The sequence below is a fragment of the Panthera tigris genome, chromosome B4 (assembly GCF_018350195.1).
Source record: "Panthera tigris isolate Pti1 chromosome B4, P.tigris_Pti1_mat1.1, whole genome shotgun sequence".
Lineage (NCBI taxonomy): Eukaryota > Metazoa > Chordata > Mammalia > Carnivora > Felidae > Panthera > Panthera tigris.
In genome coordinates this window covers 73,471,774-73,485,533 of record NC_056666.1, presented here as the reverse complement: position 1 = coordinate 73,485,533, position 13,760 = coordinate 73,471,774, and the positions used below count along the sequence as shown (strand labels likewise).

The window sequence follows — 13,760 nt, the reverse complement described above, 5'->3', positions numbered from 1 at the left end:
TGGTCACTGGCTTATCTATTCTACCAGAAATATTCTATACAGATAACCTATATCTCTCGGAAGTATTTTATTCTCTCTTCCTTCCTTCTTTCTTGAAGAGTCAACTTCTCTTTTAACTTAAGGCAGACGTCTGGAAAGAATACGAAACCCACTCAGAGCAGATGCTAAACTGCAGAAAGGCTTTGGTAAACCGATCACCCAGATTGTTCCAAATATCCAGATGTTTGAAATGGTACAGAAAACTTGTGACTCACAACAGCTTCTAAAGGAGTTAGGCGAAGCCCTCCCTGTGGTGTCGCACTATAATTGACTTGGGCCCTCGTGCCCTGCCTGGGGACCACTTAAACCTTGATACAGATTTGGAATACGGCGGCTGCATGCCTATTGACAGTGTGAATGGAAACCAGAGCTACGATACTGTGAATGAAGTGACTCTGAGGCCCACACAGACTTGAGTTGGAAAACTGATTCTGTCATTTATGGCTGCATGACATCGGTAGTCACTGAACTCCTTGTGGCTTGATCTTCTCATCTACAAAATAGCGACAGTAATAACTGCTACATAGGGGCACCAGCGTGGCTCAGTCGGTTGAGGGCCAACTTTGGCACAGGTCATGATCTCGCGTTTGTGAGTTCAAGCCCCGCATCAGGCTCTGTGCTGACAGCTCAGAGCTCAGAGCCCAGAGCCCGCTTCCGATTCTGTGCCTGCCTCTCTCTTTCTGCCCCTCCCCCACTCATGCTGTCTCTCTCTCTCTCTCCCCAAAATAAAACATTAAAAAAAAAACATTAACACATGAAATGTCTTTCTCTCTCTCCCCAAAATAAAACATTAAAAAAAACATTAACACACTAAAAAAATGTTAATAACCACTATATAGATGTGATGGTTAAATGAGAAAATACACCCAGAGCACCAAGGATATAGTAGTGTATAATAAAATATGTCCACATCATTAACCGTGGCCCATGGTCAATTTTGTAGACTTTGTAAATTTTGTAAATTTTTCTTCCCCAGCAAGGGGGAAAGGTGGTTAAGAGATTTTTAATTTTCTTTTTTTTTTTTAAATTTTTTTTTTAACGTTTATTTATTTTTGAGACAGAGAGAGACAGAGTATGAACGGGGGAGGGTCAGAGAGAGGGAGACACAGAATCCGAAACAGGCTCCAGGCTCTGAGCTGTCAGCACAGAGCCCGATGCGGGGCTTGAACTCACAGACCGCGAGATCATGACCCGAGCTGAAGTCGGCCGCTTAACCGACTGAGCCACCCAGGCGCCCCTTTAATTTTCTTTTAAGATGGGAACAGTGATAGTATGTTTGTATGCTTATAGAAATAAGTCAGTAAATGGGGAAAACTAGATGATGCAGGAGGAATACTGTGGTAGACCCCGTTCTCGGTGCTAGAGATACAGCTGTGAATAATGCATTAAAAAAAATCATAAAAGCCTTGCCCCTATAGAGTTGACATTTGGGATGGGGAGAGGCAGACAACTAAAAAACATAAGTAAAATAATATGTTAGGTAGAACAGGAACGTGATTGTTGGATGGGGAAGATTCAGGGGCTGTGGGTTGGAATTTTAAACAGGGTAGTGGCAGGGTTCCAGATACATCACCTCAGAATGGCACTCCCTCATACGGAATAGTGTAAGCTGAAGGAATTTGTGAAATGGCAGGTGCTGGAAGGACTCTATGACCCACCCCCCCCCCCGCCCCGAAGCAGGTCATAAAGCCCGCTTGGGAGAGGTGCCCTCCCCTTACCTGGAAGAAAGTAACATCCTTATCTCTGAAGACACCAGGACTCAGCAAGGAATCCAAACAAACAGCTGTGGGTAAGTTCCCCCAGTTCACCACCCTTAGCTGGTACCCTTTGTCCTACCGATCTTCATCGAACCCAGAGTAAAAAACACTCCGGCTTAACCTTGTTTGGGGGCATTTGTTTATGAAGGCTAATTTGTGTGCTCTTCTCTTGTCAGTCTGCCTTTTGTTACAGAGACCCAGCTGAGCACCTGGAAAGGGCAGAAGGGACCAGCAGTGGTCTGGAGAAGGCCTCCCAGAGAAGATGAGATTTGAGCAAAGTCTGGAGGGAGGTGATGGAAACCCCATGTAGAAATCTGGGGGAAGGCAGCTCCAAGCAGAGAGAACAATAAAGAGGTGAGTGTGACTAGCTTAGAGTGAACAAGTGAGTCAGACACAAGCGATGGAGTCAGAGAAGAAAGGGAGGTAGATGGCGGGCCATGGAAAGGACTTGGGTGTTTACTCTGGGAGCCGTCACGAAGGGTTTGAGCAGAAAATGTCCACCACCTTATTATGGACTGTGTGGAGCAGGAGTGGAAGCAGAGAGACCAATTCAGAGGTCATCAAATAATCCAGGAGGTGAGGCTTGAACCAGAGTGACATCAGCTGAGCAGTGAGAAGTGGTCAGACTCCAGATCTATTTTAAAGGTGGAGATGCTAGGATTTGCTGTGGAGAGAAGATGGGGTGTGAGAAAAAGGAACAGAAGGCAAGTCTAGTCCTGTGGTTTTTGGCCTGAGCAACAGGAAAGATGAGTTGCTGTTTACTGAGATGGAGATAATTTAGGAGAAACAGGTTTGGGGGTGGAGGTCCAGTGTTCGATTTGGGGCTTGTTCGGCATTCCTTATGCACATCTAAATTGAGATGTTGAATGGGGATGTGAATATACTAGTCTGGAGTTGAGGGGAGAGGGCCAGGCTGGAGATATATCAGTTTGGCCTGGATGCTGTCATCAGTGTCGAAGGTGAAGATAGAGAAGAAAAGAGGTCTGAGAATTGAACCCTGCGGCACTTTAGGTGCAGACGGTCAGGAAGCTGAGGAGGAACTCACACAGGACACAGAGAAGGAAGAGTCAGTGAAACGGGAAGAAAACTAGGAGAGTATGAGGTTCTGGAAGCCAAGGGGAAAATGTGTTTCAAGGGAGGACTCAAGAGAGAGTGTCTGTGTCAGAGACAGCCAATAAGTCAAGCGGGACAGTTGACAGTTGGCTATAGCGTATGGACAGTGTAGGACGTTGGTGACTTGACTGAGTAGTATCGACAAAGGTTGATTGGAGTGGGTAAGAAGGAATAAGAGAAGAATCAGAGACAGTACCACCCTGGAGGAGTTTTACTATAAATAAAGGGAAGCAAAGAATGAGAAGTCAGCGGGAGAGTGTGGGAGCCCAGGGCAGGTTGCCCCCAAATACGCCACAATGGCATGATGCTTTTTTAAATTAAGATTATTTAAGAGACAGCTAGTGTAACAAAAACAGTCTGACCCTCCTCCGGCTCTACAAAGCAGGTCGTAAATCTCCCATGTGAAAGGTACGCTCCCTACACCAGGAGGAAGAGAGACATCCTTATCATGAGAGACAGGGAACTCAAGGCTGAAGAAGCCTACACAAACAAACCTTGTTACTTTTGCTAATTTACTACCTCGGCCCAATTCTGTTTAGATTCCTTACTAACTGACAATTCCCAAACAGAATTTTTCTTTGTCCTGTCCATTCTTCGTAAATTTATGTTTCTTTGTCTAGGAAGTATAAAGCTGCCTGTCTCAGTCACTTCTTAGGTCCCATATCTATGACACCTCTGTACGTAGGAACTAATTCCCCCAGACCCCGTTAATCTGTCTCATGTTCATTTAACATTCTTATACCACCCAGGAGAATCTTAACGGGTAGAGTAAAATTTTTCTTCCCCAAGAAGGGGGAAGGGTGGTTAAGAGATTTTTAATTTTCTTTTTAAGATGTGAACAGTAATAGTATGTGTGTATCCTTATAGAAATAAGTCAGTAAATGGGGAAAACTAGGTGATGCAGGAGGAATACTGGAGCGATGTTGGTGAAAGGGTTGGGATCTAGTGCCTAAGTGGACGGGTTGGCCTTGGATAGGAGCACACATTAGATATCAGGCTGAGTACCGGAGCATGATGCCGGAGTACGGGTAGGTGTGGGGGCGCAAGCTTGGGAAGTTTTCCTGACTGCTATTTTCTCAGTGAAATAGGCAGCAAAGTCTAGGTCACCAGCTGCACGTGAACCCGAGGCAGGTGCTATGAGAGGTTTGAGCATCGAGGAGAAGATACGAAATCATCATCTGGGAGATGACGGAGGCTGTAATTACCGCACGGAATGGAGGCTCACTTTGGGCTGCGAGCCTCTATTTGAACCAAGAGTGCTCAGCATGGATGTTTGGTTTTCTCTAGTCTGTTTTAGCCCCATGGGCTGCAGGTAGCAGAGTAGACAAAAATTGTATTTAGTCAGGAATGAGGTTTTGCCTTTTGGTTTCTATTAATGTATGTTAATAGGCCATTACAGGTTTATAATGTATTTTAAACTATGATTTATTTAGAAGCAAACCCATGAAAGCCAAGTATTTTAGACAGTGAAAAATACTATGAATATCAGGACAGAAATAATGTTCTTTTAATATTAACAGCTCTTTAACAGTTCCGGCCATGGATTAATTTAAACTGATCTTTTGGGGCGCCTGGGTCACTCAGTGGGTTAAGGGACTGACTCTTGATTTCAGCTCAGGTCATGATCTCATGGTTTGTGAGTTCAAGCCCGCATTGGGCTCTGTGCTGATGGTGTGGAGCCCGCTTGGGATTCCCTCTCTATCCCTCCCCCACTCATGCTGTCTCTCTCTCAAAAAATATATAAACATTAAAAAAAATTAAAAGTAAACTAATCTTAGGGCGCTTGGGTGGCTCAGTTGGTTAAGCATCTGACTTCAGCTCAGGTCATGATCTCGCGGTCCGTGAGTTCGAGCCCCGCGTCGGGCTCTGGGCTGATGGCTCGGAGCCTGGAGCCTGCTTCCGATTCTGTGTCTCCCTCTCTCTCTGCCCCTCCCCCGTTCATGCTCTGTCTCTCTCTGTCTCAAAAATATATAAACATTAAAAAAAAATTTTTAAAGCAAACTAATCTTTCTATGAGCTGATATCATTTTATTCACATTTTCTATTTCCAGGAACACTGTGGTTTTTCTTATCTTCTTGGAATGGAGTGCTTCAAGCAGGCCCGAAATCAACCCACTGAATATGTACTTATAAATACACGTATTTCAACAAACTGCTGTGTGTTTATGCTCAAATCTATGAGCGGCTACCTTAAAAAAGGATCACATTTGGCAAACCACAAAACAGTACGCGTATTCTTTGTATGACTTGCAACAGTCTGCATATTCTGGATAATTTCTCTTCAAGGCACTTGCATTTAGCACTTTCAGGCACATACGAATAATTTGTTTCTATTGAGGCGCAAAGTTTTCTCTGATCGTGTACTAAGAATTCTGAGACTGGATTAAAACTTGTAACAAATTCACTTTAGTAACCGAATTCAGTTCTGCACTAAGTCAGTGCCTGCAAATCTCTGTGTTGTTGAGGAGTGAGGCTAGAATTGGAGTTTGGGAGGTTATAGGTCGAGAAGAGCCACATTGGTGGTTTCAGCAGGATGGATGGAATGAGAGGCGAATTTATAAAAGACCTCTTTCTGTGAGGACTCCTTAAAATTTTCTGCAAATTTTCTGGGAATTCTTATGTTTTGTGCAAGTTTTCTACCCTGCTCCGGTGTGTAGCTTAGTGGTTTCAGAGCAGGGCCTTTGTAGGCAGAAAGGTTGAGTTCAAGTCTGAAACCTGGGAGCTGTGTGATTTGGGGAAAGTTCCTTAGCCTCTCTGGCCCAAATCCAGCAGAGGAGATTGAATAAGCAAAGTGCTAAGTAAATGCTCAGTTTACTCTAGAAATTAGTATACATGTATCCATGCTTTAGTAATATAAAATAATTAGTAAATTATGTTAGTAATTTAGTTATAAAAAAATAGGCTTTAATACTTTTTTTTTTAATTTGTTTTTAACGTTTATTTATTTTTGAGACAGAGAGAGACAGAGCATGAAGGGGGGAGGGGCAGAGAGAGAAGGAGACACAGAATCGGAAGCAGGCTCCAGGCTCTCAGCCATCAGCCCAGAGCCCGACGCGGGGCTCGAACTCACGGACCGCGAGATCGTGACCTGAGCTGAAGTCGGACGCTTAACCGACTGCGCCACCCAGGCGCCCCCCAAAAATAGGCTTTAAATGACATTGAATAAAATGTAAATACTGACAAGTACTCCATTTGATGGCACAGCTCTGTGAACCGGTGTGCCCCTATCCCTGCAGGAACAGACCTGAGAAGTGGGGAAGATGGCAGGGCCTTAGGCCAAGTTGAGGCTCCGGGAGATCAAGCAACTGCCTGAATCACAGCCAGGCTAACCACTGAGCTTGGACTAAGGATCAGGCCTCCTGAATCTCCTAGTCCCAGAGTCACAGTTCATGAATTTCAGGGGGGCAAAAAAAAGGTTGTAAACCTTTTTTACAAAGAATAACGTAATATCCTAGGAGAATGGGGCTTTGAATTCATTTAACAATGTCCCTTACCTCTAAATAACAATCGAATTTAATTAGAAGACTCCAAACCACTGGCTTAGTTTTCTGATTCCAGTTTTCTCTCTGTCTTTTTTATTACCATCTTAACCACTTGTAAGTGTGCAGTTCGGTAGTGTTCAGTATATTCACAACACTGTTGTGCAACGGATCGCACGAGCATTTCATGTTGCACATCTGAAACTCTATATCCATTAAAGCAGGACTCTACTTTGCTGATCTCCACAGTCCCTGGCAACCAGCCACCTTTGGATTTTCTCTTTCTATGAATGTGACTGCTTTGGATACCCCACCCAAGTGGGATCACACAGTATTTGTCTATCTGACTGCCTCATTTCACTTAACGTGATGTCCTCAAGGTTCATCCATGTTGTTGTAGGTGACAAGATTTCCTTCTTTCTAAAGGCTGAATAATGTCCCATTGCCAAGTTCACCACAGTTCACCCAGTTACCATGTGTAAGAACATAGCTATGTCAAATCCCAGGCAAGAAGCTCTCAAAAACTCTATTTGAGATGTTTCATGTTCCGGGTTAGTTGACTTAGTTATTTAGGAGGGACAACACTTCTTTTCCTCGATCTGTGTTGGCATAAACTGTGCAAATAAAGAAGCTCCATCCTCGACTCCAAAAATGCTGGGAGCATCAACGCTTTCCCACTCAGAAGGATCTGAGTGGATCTTCCTTTCACATTCATGATTTGCATTTTATTTCTTAATTAATTAATTTTTCAAAATTCTTTTAAATTTTATTTTGAGAGAGAATGTGCATGCACGAGTTGGGGAGGGATGGGGACAGAGGGAGAGAAAGAGTCCCAAGCAGGGCTCCACACTCAGCACGGAGCCCAATGCAGGGCTCGATCTCAAGACCATGAGATCATGACCATGAGATCATAACCTGGGCCAATATCAAGAGTTGGACGCTTAACCAACTAAGCCACCCAGGCGCACCATTGTATGGGGCTATCCACAACACAGTCAATTAAGGAAAACACCCGGATATTTCAAAAAAATACATGCTTTTAAGTGCATTATAGATTAATTCTAACTGCTAGTTTTATTTTCTTTCTAAATCAAAATGCTAACCCTTCCTATATTTGCATGGTGGGATTGTGGATGCAATAATTTTCTTTATTTTCAAGGCTGTCTGAAACCTGGTCATACTCTATTTATAAAGAAAAAGTTCCAATATTTTAAGAGATATTAACTGCTAAATTGCTAAACATGAAGTTTCTTTGCCCAGGAAGGCAGACGTTGCTTAATATTTTTGATGCATGCTAATTTCCCTTTCTTCCTTCACTTAGATACACCCAGGCACAGTGCTTGGCATCCAGCTACAAGGTCGACTGAGGCATGTTCTCTGTGCTCAGAAGCTCACAGTCAGTGAGGGAAAAACAGAAGCCGATGACTACAATTCGTTGTTGGAAATGCAATTATGGCCTTATGTTGGGATATTACTTATAGTACTGAAAAAGGATTTTAAAAATTTTACTAAAAATAAAATAATTGAAAATAGCTCTGGAAAAAGTGGCCTCTGGTCAGATTCTTTTCAAATGAATATTTACTTTATAATTATAACGATTGACCTGAATTTCATTGTTTTTATTTTATTTTATTTTATTTTATTTTATTTTATTTTTTTAAAAAATTTTTAATGTTTATTTGGTTTTGAGAGAGACAGAGACAGGGGTGCCTGGGTGGCTCAGTTGGTTAAGCATCCGACTTCAGCTCAGGTCATGATCTCACAGTCTGTGGGCTCAAGCCCTGCATCGGGCTCTGTGCTGACACCTCAGAGCCTGGAGCCTGCTTCCGATTCTGTGTCTCCCTCTCTCTCTGTCCCTCCCCTGCTCATGCTCTGTCTCTCTCTGTCGCAAAAATAAAATAAAAACATTAAAAAAAAAAAAGAAAAGAGAGAGACAGAGACAGAGCGTGAGTGGGGGAAGGGCAGAGAGAGAGGGAGACACAGAAGCTGAAGCAAGCTCCAGGCTCTGAGCTGTCAGCACAGAGCCTGATGCGGGAACTGGAATTTACGGGCTGCGACATCATGACCTGAGCCGAAGTGGGTCACTCAACCCACTGAGTCACCAAAGCACCCTGCATTGTTTGTTTTATAAATCAGTTGTTGATCACTAGTCCATTCTACCAGTGAAATAGTAGACTTTTTGACATTTTTCCAAATTATTATTTACAAAACTAGTGTTACTGCTTATTTCTTGTTACCTTCCTCTTTCTCCTTTAGGACATTCTTTTGCTTAACAGTCGGTTGTGGAATCTCTGAAATACATTCAAACAAATGAAAAGGGAGAACTCTAAATGACTTTCACTTCTCTGAATCTGATGATTACCAGTTTTATTGACCCCTGATCATAAATCTTTGAATTCTATGTCAATGTTCTAGTTTCTTAGTCATGATTTCTAGGTGTTGCATAACTGTGGACTCAGTCACCCTATATATTTGTATTAGAACAAAAGACCGTGTTTATTTTCTATATACGCGTTTATTCTTGGTGATGCATGCTAGTTAAATCACGGGGCAGTCTTAAAACACATGGCAAAAATAGCTAAGAAAGAAACGGCTCTTTGTTCCTGGTTGAATAAACTCCGCGATGACGTAAGTATCCAATTTAAAATAAATTCTAAACTAATTATATTAGTCCCCAAGCTTGTTCCTCCTCTCAGTAAGTGAAGTCAATATTTACTTAATCGCTCCACGACAGAAATTGCAAGATCGTCTGTGATTCCCTCCTTGCCTTCAGCCGCCAGGCGTGGAGCCCATTCTCCTTTCTGGACCACTCTGTGATCTGTCCTCTTCTCTCCCTACGCCGCTACCTGGTTTCGAATCTGAAACCCGGGCGTGCCTTCCTGATTTATCTTCCCACAGGTGTTCCTTTCTTCCTCCATCCCCTTCTCTGTCTGCAGTCTATGCTCTTTTTAAGATGTGTATCTTGGGGCACCTGGGTGGCTCAGTCGGTTGGGCGTCCGACTTCGGCTGGGGTCATGATCTCGCGGTCCATGGGTTCGAGCCCCACATCGGGCTCTGTGCTGACACCTCAGAGCCTGGAGCCTGTTTCAGATTCTGTGTCTCCCTCTCTCTATGCTCCTCCCCTGCTCGCGCTCTGTCTCCCTCTGTCTCAAAAATAAACATTAAAAAAAAAAAAAAAAAAAGATGTGTAGCTTACAATTTCATTTCCCTTTCAGAGGCTGCGTTTAACCGGCTACATCCTGTCAGAATTTTTCTGAAAATACTCAACATTTTGCCTTTTCTTCATCAGGCATGTTAGGCAAATACTTATGCCGCGGTGCCTCGGTGAGGTCTGAGGCTCCCCAATTGACAAGGCATCTGGGTTCCCGTAGATCACAATAATACATCACAAGCGCATACCGAGTAGATCCTTCTGAACGCACACTAAGCGCATCATCAACCGCTCAGAATGTTAACAATTTACACTAACCCTTTTTACAAAATCAGCAACAATGATTACTGGCGCCATGGACTGGGCGGCTCCTTTACATTCCAGACATATGTGTCCATTAGCTGTTACTTTTTAAACCACCCCGCAGGGTGTCAGGCCACGCTAGTCAGCTAGGAAGTAGCAATTTGCAGATCCAGCCTGCCTCAGCCTACTCCCCGTCTGTCCTCCCCCAAACTGGGCCCTTCACACCTCCCGATCCCTGCGGCTTCCACGCCTATGGGCGGCCACACAGGGAATGGCGACATACAGGGGAATTAAAATGTTGTGGTGAAGTAAAGCAGGCTGTTTTATTATCAAGGGAAGAGAGAGGCTGGAGCTGAGGAGACAGCACCCAGTTCACCACCGGACATGTCACTGCTTTGGTTTCAGGCATATGTTTGGGGACAGCAGGCTCAGAAGTCCTTGACGTTGGGTGGAATTGCAGATGTGAGGTCCTGGGGGAAATTCCTTATACCTTATTTATTTACATTCTTATTCGGATTGTTGGCACTCCTCAGGAAAACAGCAACAACAAAACGTGGGGTATGCTTCACAGAGCTGTGTTAGCCCGCACTCTCTTGCAGTTTAGTGTGGCTAACTGCGGGCTTAAATTTTAGGAGGAAACAGGCGAAGAAAAAAAATCGGAGCCCTCGCCTGTCACGTGCTTGGTCTGTTGAAGAAAACTAGAGAGGGAGTTTATTAGTTCTTCGAATGGGAAAGCCCCCAAGCGTGGGGGGAGGGGAACGCAAAAGCCTCCGGTCTAACTGAGCGCTCAGCGGATGTTTCAAGAGTGCGTGGGTATGTCGTTGACCGCCAGGGCCAGGACCCAGCCCACAAGGCTGATGCGGTTTCTTTACCTTGTGATTGTGTCTGATGAGGAATGCATACTTCCGTGTTCGCACAAGGAAGATTTTCTGATTGTCCTGTCCCTTCATCATTCGGTACAGAGGAGGAAGAGAGGTCAGGAAGCACGCCACATTGTTACCCTGCAGAAAAAGGCAGCCGGGAGCTCCTGTTGGCCACTTGCTGCTGTGCTGGGCCGTCACTTCTGCCAGCAGGCTTGGACGGAGGCAGCAGCCTCAGCCAGCCAGAGGGCATGTCTCCAGAGCCTCAGACTGCCCTGGAGAGGTGGCTCAGGACTTCCTCTTTTATGGCCCTAATTGTGTCTAGCCTTGACTCATCTGTGCTAACAGACGAGCCTGCTTCATCTGAACCAATCCAGTGTGCCTATTCAGACCAGCTCTGCCTATCCTAATCACTTATTTTACATTTTGGGGACAGAGACTTAAACCCATTTAGCCCTCGGTCTGTCATCTTCAGGCTAAAGTCCCTTTATGTACTTGATGCTTTGACCACGGGATGCCACCTAGGACCTGAGAAGCTTTTTCCCTGAAGGCCACCAGGGTAACCTTGGTCTGCACCTTCTAAGGAGATTTTGGGGTATCTGTAGTCTGCTACCATCCCGTGACCACATGCAGGTCTGTTTCCTCGCTTTCCTTTCCAACAAACAAGGTCCTTAAAAACCTAGGATTAAAACAATTTTTTAAAAATGTTTATTTTTGAGAGAGAGAGAGAGAGAGAGAGCATGAATGGGGGAGGGACAGAGAGAGAGGAAGACACAGAATTGGAAGCAAGCTACAGGTTTCACACTGTCAGTACAGAGCAAAAACAAAACGTTTTTTTGTGTGTTTTTTGTGTGTGTTGAGCCCCACACACGGCTCAAACTCACGGATCGTGAGATGACTTGAGCCAAGGTCGGACTCTTAATCTACTGAGCCACCCAGGCGACCCTAGGATTTTTTAAATGATCGGGTCGCCTGGGTGGCTCGGTCGGTTAAGCATCCAACTTCGGCTCAGGTCATGATCTCATGGTTCGTGGGTTCGAGCCCCGCGTCGGGCTCTGTGCTGACAGCTCAGAGCCTGGAGCCTGTTTCAGATTCTGTGTCTCCCTCTCTCTCTGCCCCTCCCCCATTCATGCTCAGTCTCTCTCTGTCTCAAAAATAAATAAATGTTAAAAAAAATTTTTTTTAAATGATCAATTCATTAGAGAGCGCAGAAAACTGCAGTAAACTTTTGCCTTGTCTCCAGTAGGCTGAAGTAATTACCAAGAAGAGAGGAAAATACCCTAAGCCTGATGCTAAGGGTACTCGGCATCGATATAATACGCATATTACGGTTAACATTTGTTGAGTGCTATTTGTGTTCCTTTTCCTTTCTTCTCTCTCCTTCCTTCCCTTCCCTTCTCTTTAGCTAAAAACTATAGGCTAAAGTCGTTGATTGTTCTAGCATAGTCTACACACAACCACGATTACAAAGATTAAATGATCAGGGGGTCAGTGAGCTAGGACGTCCAGATTCGTTTATGCTAAGAATCATTGACTATATAGCATTTATTGCTAAATTAGAAGGAAACGCTATGGTCCATAGCCGGCTCCAATAGCCGTAGGTATTAGATGTGAGATATAAGACAGTATGTGAAGCAGGATCTGTTCTTGGATGTATACTCATTTTCCATTTAAACATGTAGAAATAGTCTTTGTATCCTCTGAGAATGTATTGTATATTTTTTTCTTGAAATTCTTAAACCTCTCCTATCTCATTTTGCTGCTTCTTACGAATACATGGAAGAGAAAAATACCTCTCGATCATGAAGACAAAAAAAAAAAGCGAAAGTAGAGTGGTAAATGAAAACTTAATACACAGTCTCATTGTCGGGGACAATAGGGAATAGTGGGGATTGTGGCAAAATGGAGAACACGTGCCATTTAAGTAGGCACTAGCCCTTCTGTTCTAACAGACTGCTCTGTGAGAGAAAATAGTTTCAGTTATTGCCAGGTACTCCAATTTTTCAAAAAGCAAAGCTGTAAAGGTTTTTATGAGATATATCCTGATTTTTAAACATCGGTCAAAATAAATAAATAAGTAAATAAATAAATACACCATGTAGGTAAAACCAAACAGCTTTGCAGTCATTAGGTTTTTACTTCTGTCTAGAGAGTGAGAGAGTCAAATTCAAGCAAACACCTGGGAATTAGGAATCACACAAAATCAGGTCAAATGGGAGCTGTGGACAGGGGACAGATAAGCCATGAGGATTGCAGAAACGACAGAAGGGCCAGAGAGAATTCTGATGCCATTCTTGCCTCAGGAACAGACATTTTCCCTTCTAGCTGTAAGCAGAAGCCAGTAACGGTTTCCCAGGCAACATCCAGTCTGCGTAGCCTGGAAACTCACGTGCTTCTGCAATGTAGCAACATTTCTTGATAGGCAACTTTGGCACAATTTCGGAGTCTTACAAACCCAAGAAAGGAAGCTGAGATGGTGCTTTAGAGCAGTAACTCCCTGCCGTGGAAAATGTTAACTCCCCTCCCCCCCCCTTTTTTTTCAAGTTTGCTTATTTACTTATTTTGAGAGAGACAGCACAAGTGGGGGAGGGACAGAGAGAGGGGAGAGAGAGAGAATCCCAAGCGGGGTCTGCTCTGTCAGCACAGAACCCGATGCAGGGCTTGAACTCATGAACTGCGAGATCGTGCCATGAGCTAAAGTCTGACACTTAACGAACTGAGCCACCCGGGCATCCCAGATTTCAACCTTTCTGTGAAGTATGGAGTTTTTAATGAATGCTCATTTCTTTGTCTTTGTGGATCCTTGAAATCAGGTTCTCAAAGCCTGAGTGCTTCATAAGTATCTTCTAGGTATAGTTTTTATTTTGTTTGTGGTGCTTACAATGAATATAGATAATCAGATATTTGTAACACTGGTATATTGATATTGTAGTTGATCCAAATGTTTTTTAATATTTCTTCAAAATTGGGCAGAGCTCCATGGCCCATTTTCAGATGGAAGTTCGGGTTTACTCAAAGATGAACTTAAGAATACGTGTTTTCTTTGTTAAGGAACAAT

General features: G+C 43.8%; 1 long non-coding RNA gene across 1 annotated transcript; it reads left to right on the top strand.

The window, feature by feature from the left end:
• Nucleotides 1–1,752: 1,752 nt before the first annotated feature.
• Nucleotides 1,753–7,872, top strand: LOC107179970. The gene is made up of 3 exons (XR_001510698.2): nt 1,753–1,828; nt 1,973–2,150; nt 7,710–7,872. It is a non-coding gene; the product is annotated as an uncharacterized LOC107179970 (long non-coding RNA).
• Nucleotides 7,873–13,760: the final 5,888 nt, after the last annotated feature.